Below are 16,681 nucleotides of genomic sequence, written 5' to 3' on the forward strand. Positions count from 1 at the left end.
TAAAAATGCAACTGTTTCAGAATATATTTTGCTGAAATCCCATTCCTTCACGACATTTGTTGTCAGTCTGTTAATAAGTTCTATGTATGCCAAACAGAGTGTCCTTTTTCCCTGCTAAGAGCAAGTGAAAAAGAAAAGGAAAAAGAAATGTCCCTTACTATTGCTTTGAAAGCTAAATTAACCTACTTCCTCCTCACTTATTTAGCCTATTGACTCTATCAGTTAGCTTTGTGTCTTACAATCATTAGTAAGCCCTAGTGTTCTGGAAAATTCAGTACACATATATCAACTAGTTTAGGGTGATGTTCAGAAAATGGGAATCTACTTAGACCCCCTGCATAAAATACCATCTGTCCAGTGTGTCCATTATAATCACCTCCACATTGAAAATGACATCCAAGAGAAAACATTAGAGTCTTGTGTATTAAGTATCTTAAATTTACTTCAAAAATGTGTGTGTGTGTGTGTGTGTGTGTGTGTGTGTGTGTGTGTGATGACTAGATGAAACACTACTTTGGTCAAGAAAGAAAAATCCTTAGTACTTTAGCATGTAGTATTTTGTTATATCTGAATAGCAATGATTTCAAAATCAAATTTTTACATGCAGATATATTCACAGCAGTGTTATTTATAAGAACAGACGTGAGAAGTAACCTAATTCATCAATAAAATTATATCTATGAGAATTAACAGTGTTGCACAAGGAAAATATCTACAATCCAAGGAGAAAAATGTTAAATACAATGTGTAAAGAAAATATACTAAAGCCACTAGGAATATGTTAAACAATAAATAGACAAAATCTACAGAAAGAAATTATTAGTATTTTTTTTAAGTATTTGCTTATTTTTGAGAGACAGACAGAACACAAGCGGGAGAGGGAGACACAGATTCCAAAGCAGGCTCCAGGCTCTGAGCTGTCAATACAGAGCCCGACTCAGGGCTTGAACTCATGAACTGCAAGATCACAACCTGAGCTGAAGTCGGATGCTTAACCGACTGAGCCACCCAGGCACCCCTGTAGAAAGAAATTATTAAAAATCTACACAGATACAAAAGAGGACTTGGATTCAAATATATATTATTTTGTTGAAATGGAAAATTCACAGTACTAAATATGTCAATTATATCAATTACTCTAAATTATATTAATTGAATCCATACTAAATACATATGGACAGGATTTCACAAAATATTTTTTAATTATTCAAAAATTACTTAGGATAAAAATATAAAAAATAACCTTGGACATTTTTGAGAAGGAAGAATAATGAGGGAGAGCTAACTTTCGTGGAAAACAGAAATTCATTATAAAAATTCAGTAATTCAGATTGACACTGGCTTAATTACAGAGAGACAGCTACCCAGAAGCCAGCATACTCAAAATCAGTTCAGGAATCTGGAAGCTGGATTATTTAATCAGGAGTCAGGTGACAAATGCTTAGGCTTTTTGAGAAAAATATAAATTCTAATTTTACATAAACCAGAATGAATACCTGATTGGTTAATTTTCTTAAATGAAATGAAATAAAAATCTAAACCTGTTGGAAACATTTAATTTTTAAGTGAAGGATGTTTTCTATACATAATTAAAAGCCCTAGAAGTCAAATAGGTTTACAAGTTTATCAATACAAATATGAAATATTTTATATTTTATAAAATATAGCCTGAAATAAATGTATGTGTGCATGTGTGTGTGTGTGTGTGTGTGTGTGCGTGTGTGTGTGTGCATGCTTTCAAATGGCAGCAAAACTAGGAAGAATTCTAAGGCAGCAATTTGACAGGTAGTCTACTGGAAGGGTGGGCATTTGATATGATAAGTGAGATAGATTCAGGGCTCACACACTGGAGTCAGCTGGGCCTGGGTTCATATGTTGATATGACTGATCTTAAATATATAACTATTTGAAGCTTCAGCCCATACATAAAATGGGTGAGATAACATCATAGAGTTAACTTTTGATGTCTATAAGGTCATTGAAACCATAATAATCCTCACATAATAAAATAATTGCTATTTAAAAAAAATGTGCTTAAGGTTAATAGCAGCGAAACTCTATGACTTCTGTGGTACCAGAGTTACAACCCCCATCCAGTGGTTTAACTTGAAGCCTAGTGTTGCCTGTATAAACACTATTTTTAACCACGAAAATGAAAATGCAAGACCTTATCAAGCAACTTTTCTAAGGAACATTAACTAGACTACATTTTACTTTTTCATATTAAATTTATACCATCTTTTTAATATAGTCATTTACTGGAGATAAACTGCTGTAATGAAACACATTTTAGTTGTCTTTTAAATTATTATTATTTCAGACTATAGGCAGATAAACACATAATCGATTGTTATTTCTCCATATGATTAGTATTCTACCATTAGATATTTTAAGTGAAAAGTTCATGGCCAAAAGATAGGAAATATGATCAGTAAGTAAGGTATACAAGTGAAATTCATTTTCTCCTCCTTTTTCTTTATTTAGAACAAGATTTTTCAAGATTCATGACTTAAGTCAAAAGAATCTTTATTTGAAGCCTAGGAAGAGACCAGGTGCCTCTTTACTAACTAGTAAACTAGTTACTTTACTAGTCCTTTAATAGGACTTTAATAGTCTTTACTAGTGCTTTAATAGTCTTTACTTTACTAGTCCTTTAATAGGACTGACACAACATGATTCCTCAAATTCTGAACAGGACCATCATACCAATAAAACTAATGAGGTATAGCTATTAGCTGTTACTACAAAATGTGCCTGCTTCAAATAAACCAAAATATCCTATCCTACTCACAAATCTGAATACATTTAGGTATCTGAGGGTGTCCATTTTCACAACACAGACTGGAAAAAAAAAAAAAGAAGATTCATGGGCAGTTTCCTCTAACAATTTAAAACAATGTTAGCTTGATTGTAATCCCCAAAGGTGAGCTCTATAAAAATGTATGGCTCATTTAAAAGTAAATGATTGGGGTGCCTGGGTGGCTCAGTTGGTTAAGCGCCTGGCTTCTGATTTCAGCTCAGGTCATGATCTCACTGGTTCGAGAGTTCCAGCCCCGCATCAAGCTCTGTGCTGACAGTGCAGAGTCTACTTGGGATTCTCTGTCTCCCTCTTTCTCTGCCCTTCCCCTGCTCATTCCCTATCTCTCTCTCTAAAAATAAATAAATAAGCATTAAAAAACATTTTAAAAATAAAATAAAAGTATATCATTAATACCAATCAGAAAAGCAGTATGAGTCCAGACAGATTTAGCTTTTTACTCCAGGGACAGGATTGAAAAGGACTGGGTGCTAAAATATACTTGAATCCAACTGAAAACAATTGGGCACAAGAATAATAAATGGCTAATTTGGAAGAGGGTTAAAATTAGTGCATGAGTGGAACAAACTGAACTCCTTTTTTGTTTTATTTTTAATTTTCTTTGCTTCCAGATAAACCTGCACACAAGTATCATTTGACCTGATCCCCTTGTTCTCCTGATGAGAAAGCTGAAGTCAAAAAGAACATTTTTCAAGGCCACTAAGCAGCTACTGTCAGAGCTGGGTCTCAGACTCAGTTCTTCTCATTTCCCTTTTTAGTGCTGCACCTTGCTGCTTGCCAATAGCAGGTCAATAAGATTCTATCTCACTAGGTACTTGAACCCAGCCTTTCCGCCTAAAGGGAAAAGAGTTTAATGAAAAAACTCATTTGACTACATTTTCTGAGCATTTTGAAACCTCTGGTTGGAAAATGGGACATAATGAACACCTGACTCTCCAGGAAAATATGCTATATACTCAAGTTCTAACCATGCCAAGTTAGACGTTAACCTTTCCCCTCCCCATTCTTCTCATTTATATTTCTGTCCTTTTCATGTCTCATGAGGAAAGCTGAGTTTTTCAGTTAAGCTGTCTATTGATAATAGCAGAGGATCTGCAGGATAATAGACATTTGTGGTTTTGCTGCCCCACCTCTATTTTCCCTCCTAGAAAAAAACATATTACTTTATTTATTTAGGGGAATCACTCTTGTATGACTTTCTGTCACATGGAAAGCTGATCAGTCAGAGAATTCCATACCTTTGGTTATGGAAATTCATTTAGTAATGAGTACATGGGCCCAATCTTTCAGAGCATATCCCAAAGTTTTTCAAGGAGTGGTGGAAAACAGGATATTCTCTTGCTACAGGTGTTGCTAACTTTCAGAGATAGGTTTCTGGACCTTCGAGCATGTCATTTTTCTCCACATAGAGAGAGACAACTTGAGAATAAAAGTATAAGGGGAGAGGCACCTGGGTGGCTCAGTCAGTTAAGGGTCTTGATTTCAGCTCAGGTCATGATGTCACAGTTCATGTGTTGGAGCCCTGAGTCAGGCTCTGCACTGACAGCATGGAGCCTGCTTGGGCTTTTCTCTTTCCCTTTCTGTCTCTCCTCCCCTCAAAATAAATTAATAAACTTAAAAGAAAAAAATATATACTACCAGGGGAAAGGCTAAAGAAATACCCACCAAATCCTGAGGGTACTCTTTGAGTTCCTACAGCCAGCCATGCCTGAGGCCCAGAAAATTTACTCTGGACTGCAGTGAGATCAATAAAATCCCTTTTTATGGTGACGCGTTGGGAGTTGAGTTCCTATTACTTTCAAGCAAAAAAATTCCAGACAAGTACCAGCAGTGAAACCAATGATTACAAAGCTGAGAAAACCACAGTGGTTTCCCTGAACTAAATTGATCAAACTTGCACTATCAACTCTTTGAAGGCAGGATGTACTTGACCCCTCCAGTACTCAATACAGTTTGCCATGCTGACATCGTATTTAGTTATTGCCAGGTTTGCTGCTTTCCAGTTCTCATTTCCATAAAGATTACTTAATAAACTCATAGAGAAAAGTATTCATCCCCTGAATTTTCTCCATTCTTTTGCACTGGAGAGTTTACTGCTCTGAAAGAAGTCAGAAGATTTGAGTTTTAGGGTGCACAGATTGCTAAGAGGTCAATTCTGTCCAGCTAATGCAAACAGCAGTCTTTTCAAAGCCATTGCTGAAGTCTAAGAGTACATCTGGCTCTTTAGATGGTACATTTTATATTTTGACTAAGCCTATCTATCACTTGGTGTGTTTGCTCAGGCCTTTGGGTTACTCAGAGTTAAGTGTTCTTAGAAACCCTGAGGCACCTAGGGGGCTCAGTAGATTGAACATTCGACTCTTGATTTCTGCTCAGGTCATGGTCTCGGTGCCATGGGATTGAGCCCTGCACCATGCTCTGTGCTGAGCTCAGTAGCTCAGCTGTGTGGCTCAGAGCTCCCTCTGCCCCTTTGCCCGACTTGTGTGCACTCTTTCTCTCTAAAATAAATAAAATATTAAAAAAAGAAAAAAAAAAGTAATCTGGACAACAAGCCAGAAATTTTAGCTATGAAAATCATCCCTTTGAATGTACAAACTCTGTGTCCTCCCTACCTGGATCCCCATTCTACACAGTGCATAGTCTAATTCCTTTACCACAGTATGCATTAAAATTGCATGTTTAAATTTATATATTCAAAAACACTTAAATTTGGGGAGCTGAAATACTTTGTACTTTGAATATGCAGATGAATAATTACAAGATCCTCATGGTCGATATTAATAATGCTATTTAACATGTATATAGCATTTTGCTGTTATTAAGAATGCTTCTATGTTATCTCATTTCCAAAAAAAAATGTGCAAGAAGAGTGATGATAGATCTGAAAAGGTTAAGTGACTTGTAGAAAGCCATAGAGTAAGTAAATAATGGGACTGGAGACTAGAAAAAACAGAAGTGTAAGTCAGTTCATGGATTCTTTCCACTATGCCTTCCTCCTTCCTCAATTTTTTCAGTAAGATACTGGCTTTTGTTTAGTTTTGTTTTTTTAGCTAAAACAATCCTTCACCACCTATGTAGTAGTAATAACACTAAAAAAAGTCTTGACTTCCAAACTTTGAGGACAAGAACTTCATTAACGATTCATTCTATGGGAAATGCCCTTTCCATGATTCAAATCTGAATCGGTCTCTGAGGGAGACCTCTCCTCTCAGTCAGGGAAAAAGATTCAATAATAAAATCTCCCCTTAATTTCACGGCTTTTATAATTCAGTGCTGGAAAATTAAATCGCCTTAAAACGGCACCTGCATTCATTTTAAGTTCGTGTTTCAATGTTAGCATCGTACTCTGAGCAATGGAAGTCTCATCTCATACTGTCTTTCCTTCTTCTCCAGTCCTTGAGAAGTTCTTTAGAAACTTCCACCCCTCTAGTATAAAGGCTTTGGTAACATTTCGTCTGCAAACTCTATCTGTGCTTTCAGATATTGCTCAGGAGATTCTTCCTTGACTCTGGGCTGCACGGGAAGGAGTTCCCTGCAGGCACAGAGAGTGTGGCCCAGTAGTGTGCCACCACTACTCAGGAGGAAGACCTGTTTCCCTGAAGTTCTCCATCTCCCTAGTTCTTAATATAACCTACTGATTTGTTCTTGTGCTCTTAAATCTGCACCCTCACACCCACCCTCACATCCACCTACACCTGATTTTTCAAATAGCTCTTGTTCACCCACAGATCTTCAGGTTTAGAAACTGTAGAGACTTCACACCCATTGTGCATGCAATTAATACAAATCTCCTAGGAAATAAGTTTTTGCATTTTTAAAATGGTGAATGATCAGACTGCCTACATCAGAAAAAATTACACTTAGAGCAATTCTTATCAAAATAACACCAGCATGCTTCACAGAGCTAGAACAAACAATCCTAAACTTTGTATAGAACAAAAAAAGACCCCAAATAGCCAAAGCAATCTTGAAAAAGAAAACCAAAGCTGGAGGCATCACAATCCCAGACTTCAAGACATATTACAAACCTGTAATCATCAAGACAGTATGGCACACAAACAGACACTGAGATCAATGGAACAGAATAGAGAACCCAGAAATGGACCCACAAACGTACAGCCAACTAATCTTTGACAAAGCAGGAAATAATATCCAATGGAATAAAGACAGTCTCCTCAGAAAATAGTGCTGGGAAAACTGGACAGCGACATGTAGAAAAATGGACTTGGACCACTTTCTTACATCAAACACAAAAATAAATTGAAAATCGTGGAAGAGAAAGCAGGCAAAAACCTCTTTGACCTCAGCCACAGCAACTTCTTACTCAACACGTCTCTGGAGGCAAGGGAAACAAAAGCAACAATTAACTACTGGGACCTCATCAAAATAAAAAGCTTCTGAAGGAAACAATCAGCAAAACTAAAAGGCAATCTATAGAATGGGAGAAGATATTTGCAAATGACATATCAGTTAAAGGGTTAGTATCCAAAATCTATAAAGAATATATCAAAATCAACACCCAAAAAACAAAAGTCCAGTGAAGAAATGGGCAAAAGACATGAATAGACACTTCTCCAAAGAAGACATCCAGATGGCAAATGATGCATGAAAAAAATGTTCAATATCACTCTTCATCAGGAAATACAAATCAAAACCACAATGAGATACCACGTGACACCTGTGTCAGAATGGCTAACATGAACAACTCAGGCAACAACAGATGTTCGCGAGGATGCTGAGAAAGAGGATCTCTTTTGCACTGCTGGTGGGAATGAAAACTGGCGCAGCCACTCTGGAAAACAGTATGGAGGTTCCTCAAAAAAATTAAAAATAGAACTACCCTATGAGTCAGCAAGTGCACTACTAGGTATGTTTCCAAGGGATATAGGTATGCTGTTTTGAAGGGACACAAGCACTTCAATGTTTATAGCAGTGCTACTGACAATAGCCAAAGTAAGGAAAGAGCCTAAATATCCATCAATGGATGAATGGATAAAGAAGATGTGGTGTGTATGTGTGTGTGTGTGTGTATATATATATATATATGTGTATATATATATATATATATATACACACATATATATATGTGTGTGTGTGTGTGTGTATACATATATACATATGTGTATGTGTATGTGTATATATATATGTATATACACACACATATATATACACACATACACACATCTTCTTTATATATATATACATATATATATATATACATATATATACAATATATACCTATTCCACATCTTCTTTATATATATACACATATATACATATATATACAATGGCCTATTACTAGACAATCAAAAAGAGTGAAATCTTGCCATTTGCAACTACATGGATGGAACTGGAGGGTAATTATTTTAAGCAAAATTAGTCAGAGAAAGAAAAATATCATATGACTTCATTCATATGAGGACTTTAAGATACAAAACAGATGAACACAGGGGAAGGGAAGTAAAAATAATATAAAAACAGGAAGGGGAACAAAACATAAGAGACTCTTAGATATACAGAACAAACAGAGAGTTGCTGGAGGGGTCATGGGAAGGGAGGATTGGCTAAATGGGTAAGGGGCATTAAGGAATCTACCCCTGAAATCATTGTTGCACTATATGCTAACTAACTTGGATGTAAGTTAAACAATAAATAAATAAGTAAATTGATTGATTAATTAAAAAAGAAAAAAGAAAATAAATAAAATAAAATTCCCCATCAGAAAAAAAAAAAGGCAAGTAGTAGATGAAAAGACAAATTAAAAACCTTCCACTGTCAACATTATCTCAGTTTACATCAAATCCCAAGGAAACTAATTTAATTTTATGCTCTTACTATCCTAAACTTTCACTCAGTAGGTTACTGCTACTATAAAAATGACATTATTTATACCTTCTTCAGTCAACGAAAAAAATGGAGGCAAGAAAAAAAAAGAAAAATCACACTTAGAAATAAACAAAACAAAACCAAAAAAAAAATCCCTGAAACATAGAAAAAAACATATTATAAAGATGATCATCACAATATATGTGATAGTAAAAAAAGAAAAAAAAACATCCAATAAGATTATAAGTGAGTTGGTACATAACTACTTAGTGGAAACAACTTAGACATTAAACAGATATTTGTAAAGTACTTTTACTATGGGACAAATTATAATATTAAGGGGAAATTATTTATAACACCTAATAACCAATATTGTATTTTTTGGACAATTTTTAATTTAACTTTTAGAGTATGTGGTGTGAAGTTTTGCTGATTCCAGAAACTTATTCCAGTTCTAAATGGAATTTTGGTGTAAACTTATCCTATTGCTCAAACTCTTTTTTTTTTTTTTAATATGAAATTTATTGTCAAATTGGTTTCCATACAACACCCAGTGCTCATCCCAACTGGTGCCCTCCTCAATGCCCATCACCCACTTTCCCCTCCCTCCCACCCCCTATGAAACCTCAGTTTATTCTCAGTTTTTAAGAATCTCTTATATAAGCAATATTCTAAATATGTAACTGGAAAAGGATGACATGGAATACATCAAAATGTTAAAAGTAATTACCTTTGAAGTGCAAGATTTTTTTTTAACTTTAGAACATTTTATCTTTCCTAATTCTTTTTCAAATAATTCATTTATTTTTAGTGAATTTTTCATTTATTTAAAGTCTTAATTGTCCCTTACAAGCGTAACTTAATTTGGTTGCAGGATTTTAAATCAAAAGCAATTTTTGTTTTCTACCTCTGACAAGATTCTGCCATTTTGATGAATGATTATAATCCAATTCTTTTCTGAAGATAACCTTGGTTGGGTTTTTTTTTTCCCCCAGAAATTTTTAAGATTTTGTAAAATTTTATTTTCTTAAATGTTATAAGTTATCTACAAATGAGTTTTATAATTGTTATTTTTTTTTATCAATGCATGATCTCCTATGAAGATCTGGATTTTTCAACATAATTGGTAAATTTTTTGAAACAATTCTATTCCTTTGAACATTTTATTTCCTCTAGTATCTCAGTTTTTATCTAAAAAACTTTTAGAGCTATATTGAAATTTCATTTTCCTTTTTTGCTAATTGTTAGTAGATTTTAATCTACATATTTTATAATCTATGTTCCAACTTAATTCCTTCTGCTATTTAGGAATCTATTTTACAATAGATTTTAAAATCTAAATGTAGAACTTAATGTTCTACATATTTATAATCTATGTTCCAACTTAATTCCTTCTGCTATTTAGGAATCTATTTTACAATAGATTTTAAAATCTAGATGTTTAAGCGTATGCCCTTTAACTATCCCTTTAGGTACTTAAAAAAATTATATAAGAAATCTCCATGATCTACAATTGGTGATTTCTCATGGTAAACTGTTTTGTTTTATGAATGTGAGATTTTCCCTAATCTCTAAAGCTAAAGTCTCATTTGCAACTTAACTTTTTTTAGTACTGTTTGATTTAGTTTTGATCATAGTGCTTCTCATCTTCTGGTCAAATGTTTTTATTAATATTATTATTTTAGAACTTTTTGGTAACCATTGATTTGATGCTTACTTAGCCTTAGAAATTTTCTGTTGGGTGGCTGTGGACATGGCTTCAGTTCACTATAATTTGCATCTGCAGATAGTGAGAAAAGTGCCAAAATTACTGTGGAAAGTGGAGAAAGAGGTATCCCCTGGATTAAAGTTTTCTCTTGGGAATAGGCTATCTCCTCTGCCGTTTCTGGTACAAGCCTACTTCAGACACACTTCTCTTTTCAAGCATTATTGTTAGTTTTTGGTTTCTTAACCAATTGAAAAAAAGGCAAAAGAAATATATAATGAATCTATAAATGTCCTTTACTTAGGTTCACAAATGGTTAACTTTCATCACAAAATTTTGTTTTGTTTCATTTTGTTTTTGTTTTTTTAATATAACTTATTGTCAAATTGGCTTACATACAACACCCAGTGCTCATCCCACAAGTGCCCTCCTCAATGTCCATCACCCACTTTCCCCTCTCCCCCAACCTCCATCAACCCTCAGTGTGTCCTCTGTATTTAAGAGTCTCTTACGGTCTGCCTCCCTTCCTCTCTGTTCACCACAAAACTTTTTAACTTATTTTTTTTAAGGATACTCTATGCCCAAGATGGGGCTCAAACTCAAGACCCCAAGATCAAGAGTCATATACTTTACTGACTGAGCCTGAACCAGGTAGGCACCCTAAATTTCACATTTGTAAAAGCATTATTTTAAAATGCAATATCCAAATAATGAATTTTAGGGAAATGTGAGCCTACATCTCAGGGCCTCAAGAAATAGTCTAATGGACATCTATAATAGGATGGATTTTCAACACAAAGGAAAACTGAGCCTCTAGTGTTCCAGCAACACTCATATCCAATGCACAGAAACACACAGCTGTGCCGACCAGGAGACCAGAGTAGAACACATAGGTACATGCGAACTTGGCAGCTTCAGCTGTGCAAGGTGACATCTAATCCAAGCATCTGTCTGCAGTCCATTGAGCAGAACCCACAGACTCTAGCAAGGATGATAATTGTTTCAAAAAGGCACCAGGTGTTGAGTGTGTTTCTAGTTGGCACAGTCCTCAAAGTCTCGTTCAACTTCACGTGCCAACAATGGATTTATCTTCCAATTAGCAATCACATCTCAACGAAGCAAAGTAGAGCAAGCCGCAATTCTCTTGGGAGTTAAAATTTTATTATTGCCTGAGGATCAGGGAGAGCACAGAAACAAAGGAAAAAACATAATATATTGTGCTTTGGATTGTTAGTGCATTAAATTTCAGAAAATGTGAAAAGAATGATGTGAAATATTTCTGTTTTATAACATACCTATACATTTAACTTGGCTAAAATTAAGTTGTGTCTAAAGTGAATCTCCTCTGAAAGGTGTGACTTCAATGTTGATGATAGGGTGAAATTACTGAGCAGTGTGTGACTATCATTCATGCAGAAAATGTACTTCTTTACTCGAAGAAACAAAAATATAGATATTAAAATGTCTAGATTTCTGATAAAAGCTATCTCTCCCATCTCCCAAACATATGAATCAATTTATGTCTTTCATCCAAAGATGCCCACACGGTTTTTGAAAGTAGTCTAATTAAAAAGAATAGAGCTTAGAAATATTACCAAACTGTTCCTTTATTTGCATTCACTGACATAAAAAAAAACACATTAACTGAAAGGACACATCTGCTTAATTCAATGTTTCTGGGTAACTGAAGATTACGGTGCATGTATTTTCTGTTACAATATAGGTCTTTCTAAAGTCTTTCTAAAGAGACTCAGGGCACATTCTTACTTAGAAAGAAACTTTATAAACAGAATTTTTCACCTCAGTCCATCCCTCTGCCAAAGCAATTCACATAAAATTGAGGGAACCTGTGAACTTGGTTGAGGAAAAAAATATTTTTTTTTACTCATTTTTACTAACATTTTTACTAACCTGTAGCTAAAATTAAGTATTTCTTTCCATTATGAATTCCAGCAACAGCAGTTCCTGTAATTTATCACAAGTAGAAAAGCAGATTCTTCCATATCACATTATGGTTGTGACAGATAACCTACGTATATAGCTTATGCTCATTAGTACATTAAAATCACAGACTTTATTACACTCATTGCTAGATCCTCTTACATGACTTGCTGTTTACTGCTTTATAGCAAACTTAGCACGAACTTATCCATTAAAACTATACGGGTCAAGTGTCCAGGCACAGTTTAACTGGTCCTGTGCTCAGGGTCTGAGAGATGGAAATCAAGCCGTGTTTGTGATCTCATCTGAGGCTCAAGGTCTTGTTCCAAGCTCACACGGGTGTCTGTAAAAAGAATACATAGTGGCTTGCTTCTTCAAGGCTAGCAAAAAGTTTCTCTGCTGCTTCCAGTCTCCAACCTTAGACTTTGTTTCAAAGGGCTCACCTGATTAGGTCAAGCCGGCTCAGGTTAATCGTCCTTCTTCTTTCTCAAGTGGACTGATTGTGGACCTAATTACATCTGCAAAAGTCTCTTTACCTTTGCCATGTACCATGATCACAGAAACAACCTTCATCATATTCAGGCATTCTACTCATATCCATGGAGAAGGGGGTTATACGAAAGGAGAAAGGAATCTTGGGATCATCCTAGAATCCTTCCCACCACATTATGAAATACGCTTAATGAAGAAGCATGCACGTTGCAGTATCACAAGTTTTTATAATATTTCAATATTATAACTATTTTGATGAGTTAGTTGTCTTTTTAGCCTGTACATTTTATTCTATAAATTTAAAAACATTATTCTGAGAACCGTTCGACCACTAGATTTTACTGCCATCAAAATGATTTATGGAACAACAACAAAAAAGATGAAAAATCCTAAGTCTAAAAGCATACCATTTACAAAGTGCAAAATTTAGAAGTCGTCTTGCTTCTACTTTTGCTGATAATCTATATTCAACATATCAGTTTGTCCTGTCAGCTTTCCCCTCCAAACAACTCAAATTTAACCACTTCTATCATCATTCCACTATTTCCCCAAATTATGCTTAAATTGTCTCTCACTTTGACTATTGCAATGGCCTTCTAAATAGCCTTTTTTGCTTTTGTTGTTTTCTCCACCTATCATTATCTTTTTGAAGAATATTAATTAAATCAGCTCCCACATCTGTCAGAAGATTCCACTAAGTTTACCATTATAGTAAGAAAAAGACGCCTAGGTGAATCAGTCAGTTAAGTGTCTGACTCTTGATTCTGACTCAGGTCTCTGCTGACAGCACAGAGCCTGCTTGGGATTCTCTCTCTCTCTCTCTCTCTCTCTTTCTCAAAATAAATAAACGCTTTAAAAAACAACTTCTTATTTAAAAACAAAGAAACATTATTTAATTTTTAAAAATTTTTTTAATGTTTATTTCTGAGACAGAGAGAGACAGAGCATGAGAGGGGGAGGGACAGAGAGAGAGGGAGGCACAGAATCAAGCAGGCTCCAGGCTCTGAGCTGTCAGCACAGAGTCCGACGTGGGGCTCAAACTCACAAACTGTGAGATCATGACCTGAGCCGAAGTTGGTCGCTCAACCGACTGAGCCACCCAGGCGCCCCAGAAACATTTTTTTGCATTTTTCCCAGCTTTATTAAGGAATGGCTTGCAAATCTAATTGTGTATATTTAAGTTTAAAATGTGGTGATTTGAAATACATTATGAAATAATGCCAGGATCAAGATAATTAAATCATCAATCACCTCACATAGTTTCGTATGTCTATTCGTGGTAAAAATGCTTAATATCTACCCTCAGCAAATCTCAAGTACACAATACTCTATTCTCCTCAAAACTCTCTTCACTTCACTTTCAGAACCCGATCACCTTTGTTTTTAATTCTGCCTCAATATGCATTACTTTCCAGCTTTTCATGTATTTCCTTCTCATATATACAACACCAAACAAGGGCAGTGGCAATGTCCAGGTATTAGTTGGAGGACTTCTCTCCTCTGTTTACTCTCACTCTCTAGATAACTTCGGTTATCTTATGGGCTGCAAATGTCATAGCAATACTGAAGACTCCCAAATTAATATATGTAGAAACTCTTCCTTGAATTCAGACTTACGTAGGGAAGTGACTATTGCCATCTTCATTTGGATACGTAATGGGCAATGCCCTGCATAGCTCAAAATGATCGGCTTCTCCCTCAATATCCCCCACCCCTTCTGACTGTAACACCAACTCCTTTAATTTACTCAGGCCAAAAAAAAAAAAAAAAGTTTCCCTTGACCCATCCCTCTCACATTCAATATTCAGTTAACGCCCTGAAAATCATAAAAGCCATTTGAAAAAATATCCAGAACCTAGTAACATGTAGCCACTGTTACCACCATGGTCCAAACTACCATTATCTTTTCTTACCTATTCTATTATTCTAGCCTCCTAACTGGTCTCCATGCTTCTTCTTTTGACCCACCTACAGTCTGTGTTCAGAACAGCAGCCAGAGTGATTTCTGAATCTCTGTCACACCCCATTTCTTCTCTGATCAAAATTCCTTGTCTCTAAAGCCCCAAATAATCTGCTCCCCACTATCATCCTTTTCTGGCTTGGATTTTTAATTTCAATTTGATACAATTCCAACTCTTCCACAACAGACATATATTGCTATTATAGAAAATTTTTCAATAAAAGTTTTAAGATGTTAACACTATTGCCCTTTTACCATCAAGTGGCTTGCCCTCTAGTAACTATGTGACATGACATCATTTGCTACATATCAAGAAATGAGGCAGGCAGAACAAGGGTCAAAATGCATAGAGCAACATTTAAAACATAATATTATGTAAAAACAAATTTGAAGATTTTTTTAAATATTTGAATCTCTGTCATAAAGTTCAATCCCTTCAACCCTGCTTCATTAAATCATTATGCATCTTTTTTTTTTTTTAATCTTTATTTTTGAGAGAGAGAGATAGAGCATGACCATGGGAGGAACAGAGAGAGAAGGAGACACAGAATCTGAGGCAGGCTCTAGGCTCTGAGCTGTCAGCACAGAGCCCGACGCAGGGCTCAAACCCACGAACTGGGGGTTCATAACCTGAGCCGAAGTCAGATGCTTAACTGACTGAGCCACCCAGGTGCCCCTCATGATGCATCTTTAAGATTAGGCTTCAGCCACTTTTCACCTAGAATATTGAGTATGATTCATGCTTCACTTCTATCTAATGCAAACTATCTTCATTTATCTTTCACTTTAGCATGAGAACATAATGCAGTTTCTTAAATATTACCTATGGATCTACATATTTGATCTTTTCTATTTTCCTACAAATGGAGTCTTATTTCCTTCCTTCTACATGGGGTGTGTAAACCCTAACTATTTTTCACAGTCCACAGTGATAGCTCTTCCACTAAATTCTCTCCTTTTGAATTACCTTTCCTCTTAGGATCCACTTATTAAAACTGTTAAGTACCTTACCATATTCCTCCTTGAATTATTTTGTATTTCCCCAACTTAGTAAGATGCTTTAAAGGAATCTCTGTGACAGATGGTGTAATACAATGAACATGGACACTGGGTTCATATCAAAAAATACAGTTTCAGTTATGCAAGCTGATTAAGTCCTAAAGACATGTTCAGTACAGTGTCAATAGTTAACAATACTATATTATACACTTAAAATTTTGCTCAGAGGGTAAGACTTATATTAACTGTTCTTATCACAATAAATAAATAAAAAGGCCAGAGGGAAACTTCCAGAGGTGATAGATATGTTTACGGCATAGATTGTGTTGATGGTTACACAGGTGTAGGCTTATCTCCAAACTCATATATTAAATATGTACAACTCTTTATATGTCAGTCATATCTCAATAAAGTAGTTTAAAGGCTTTTGTTTAAATCTCCTCTGTTCATATGAAATTCTCTATTAGAACTAACAAGATGTGTATATGTGTACTTCTATATTAGAGAGATTAATTTTTTAACATTTATTTACTTTTGAGAGACAGAGAAAAAACACGAGGGGGGAGGGGCAGAGAGAGGGGGACACAGAATCCAAAGCATGTTCCAGGCTCTGAGCTGTCAGCACAGAGCTCGACATAGGGCTGGAACCCAGGAAGCGTGAGCTCAAAAGTCTGATGTTTAACCAACTGAGCCACCCAGGTGCCCGGAAATTAATTTTCTTTAAGGAATTAGCTTATGGTACTGTGGAGGCTTGGCAAGTCCAAAATCTGCAGGGTAGGCCAGCAGACTGGAAACCCAGGGAAGAGCTTCAGTTGGAGTCCGTACAATCCCTTCTTGCTTGGGAGGAGAGCTTATTTCTAGTCGGGTCCCCAACTCACTGGATGCAGCCCATTTCACATTATGGAGAGTAAGCTACTTTACTCAAATACCACTTATTGAA

The 16,681-nt window shown here is 35.6% G+C and overlaps 1 protein-coding gene and 1 long non-coding RNA gene across 5 annotated transcripts in view; both read right to left on the reverse strand.

Moving 5' to 3' along the window:
• Positions 1-16,681, reverse strand: part of LUZP2 (leucine zipper protein 2) — a 491,439-nt gene that overhangs the window by 321,402 nt on the left and 153,356 nt on the right. The window lies entirely within an intron of this gene.
• Positions 1-16,681, reverse strand: part of LOC128311807 (uncharacterized) — a 44,662-nt gene that overhangs the window by 22,780 nt on the left and 5,201 nt on the right. Inside the window, exons 2-3 of one of the 2 annotated variants that reach the window (XR_008290423.1) lie at positions 12,261-12,633; positions 10,047-11,518 (exon numbers count right to left, since the gene is read on the reverse strand). The exons of the other annotated variant lie outside the window; for it this stretch is intronic. This is a non-coding gene — a long non-coding RNA (uncharacterized LOC128311807). Of the gene's footprint in view, positions 1-10,046; positions 11,519-12,260; positions 12,634-16,681 lie in introns of those variants that run through there. 2 annotated transcript variants of the gene reach the window in all.

Source organism: Acinonyx jubatus, chromosome D1 (assembly GCF_027475565.1).
Source record: "Acinonyx jubatus isolate Ajub_Pintada_27869175 chromosome D1, VMU_Ajub_asm_v1.0, whole genome shotgun sequence".
In the NCBI taxonomy this organism is placed as follows: Eukaryota; Metazoa; Chordata; class Mammalia; order Carnivora; family Felidae; genus Acinonyx; species Acinonyx jubatus.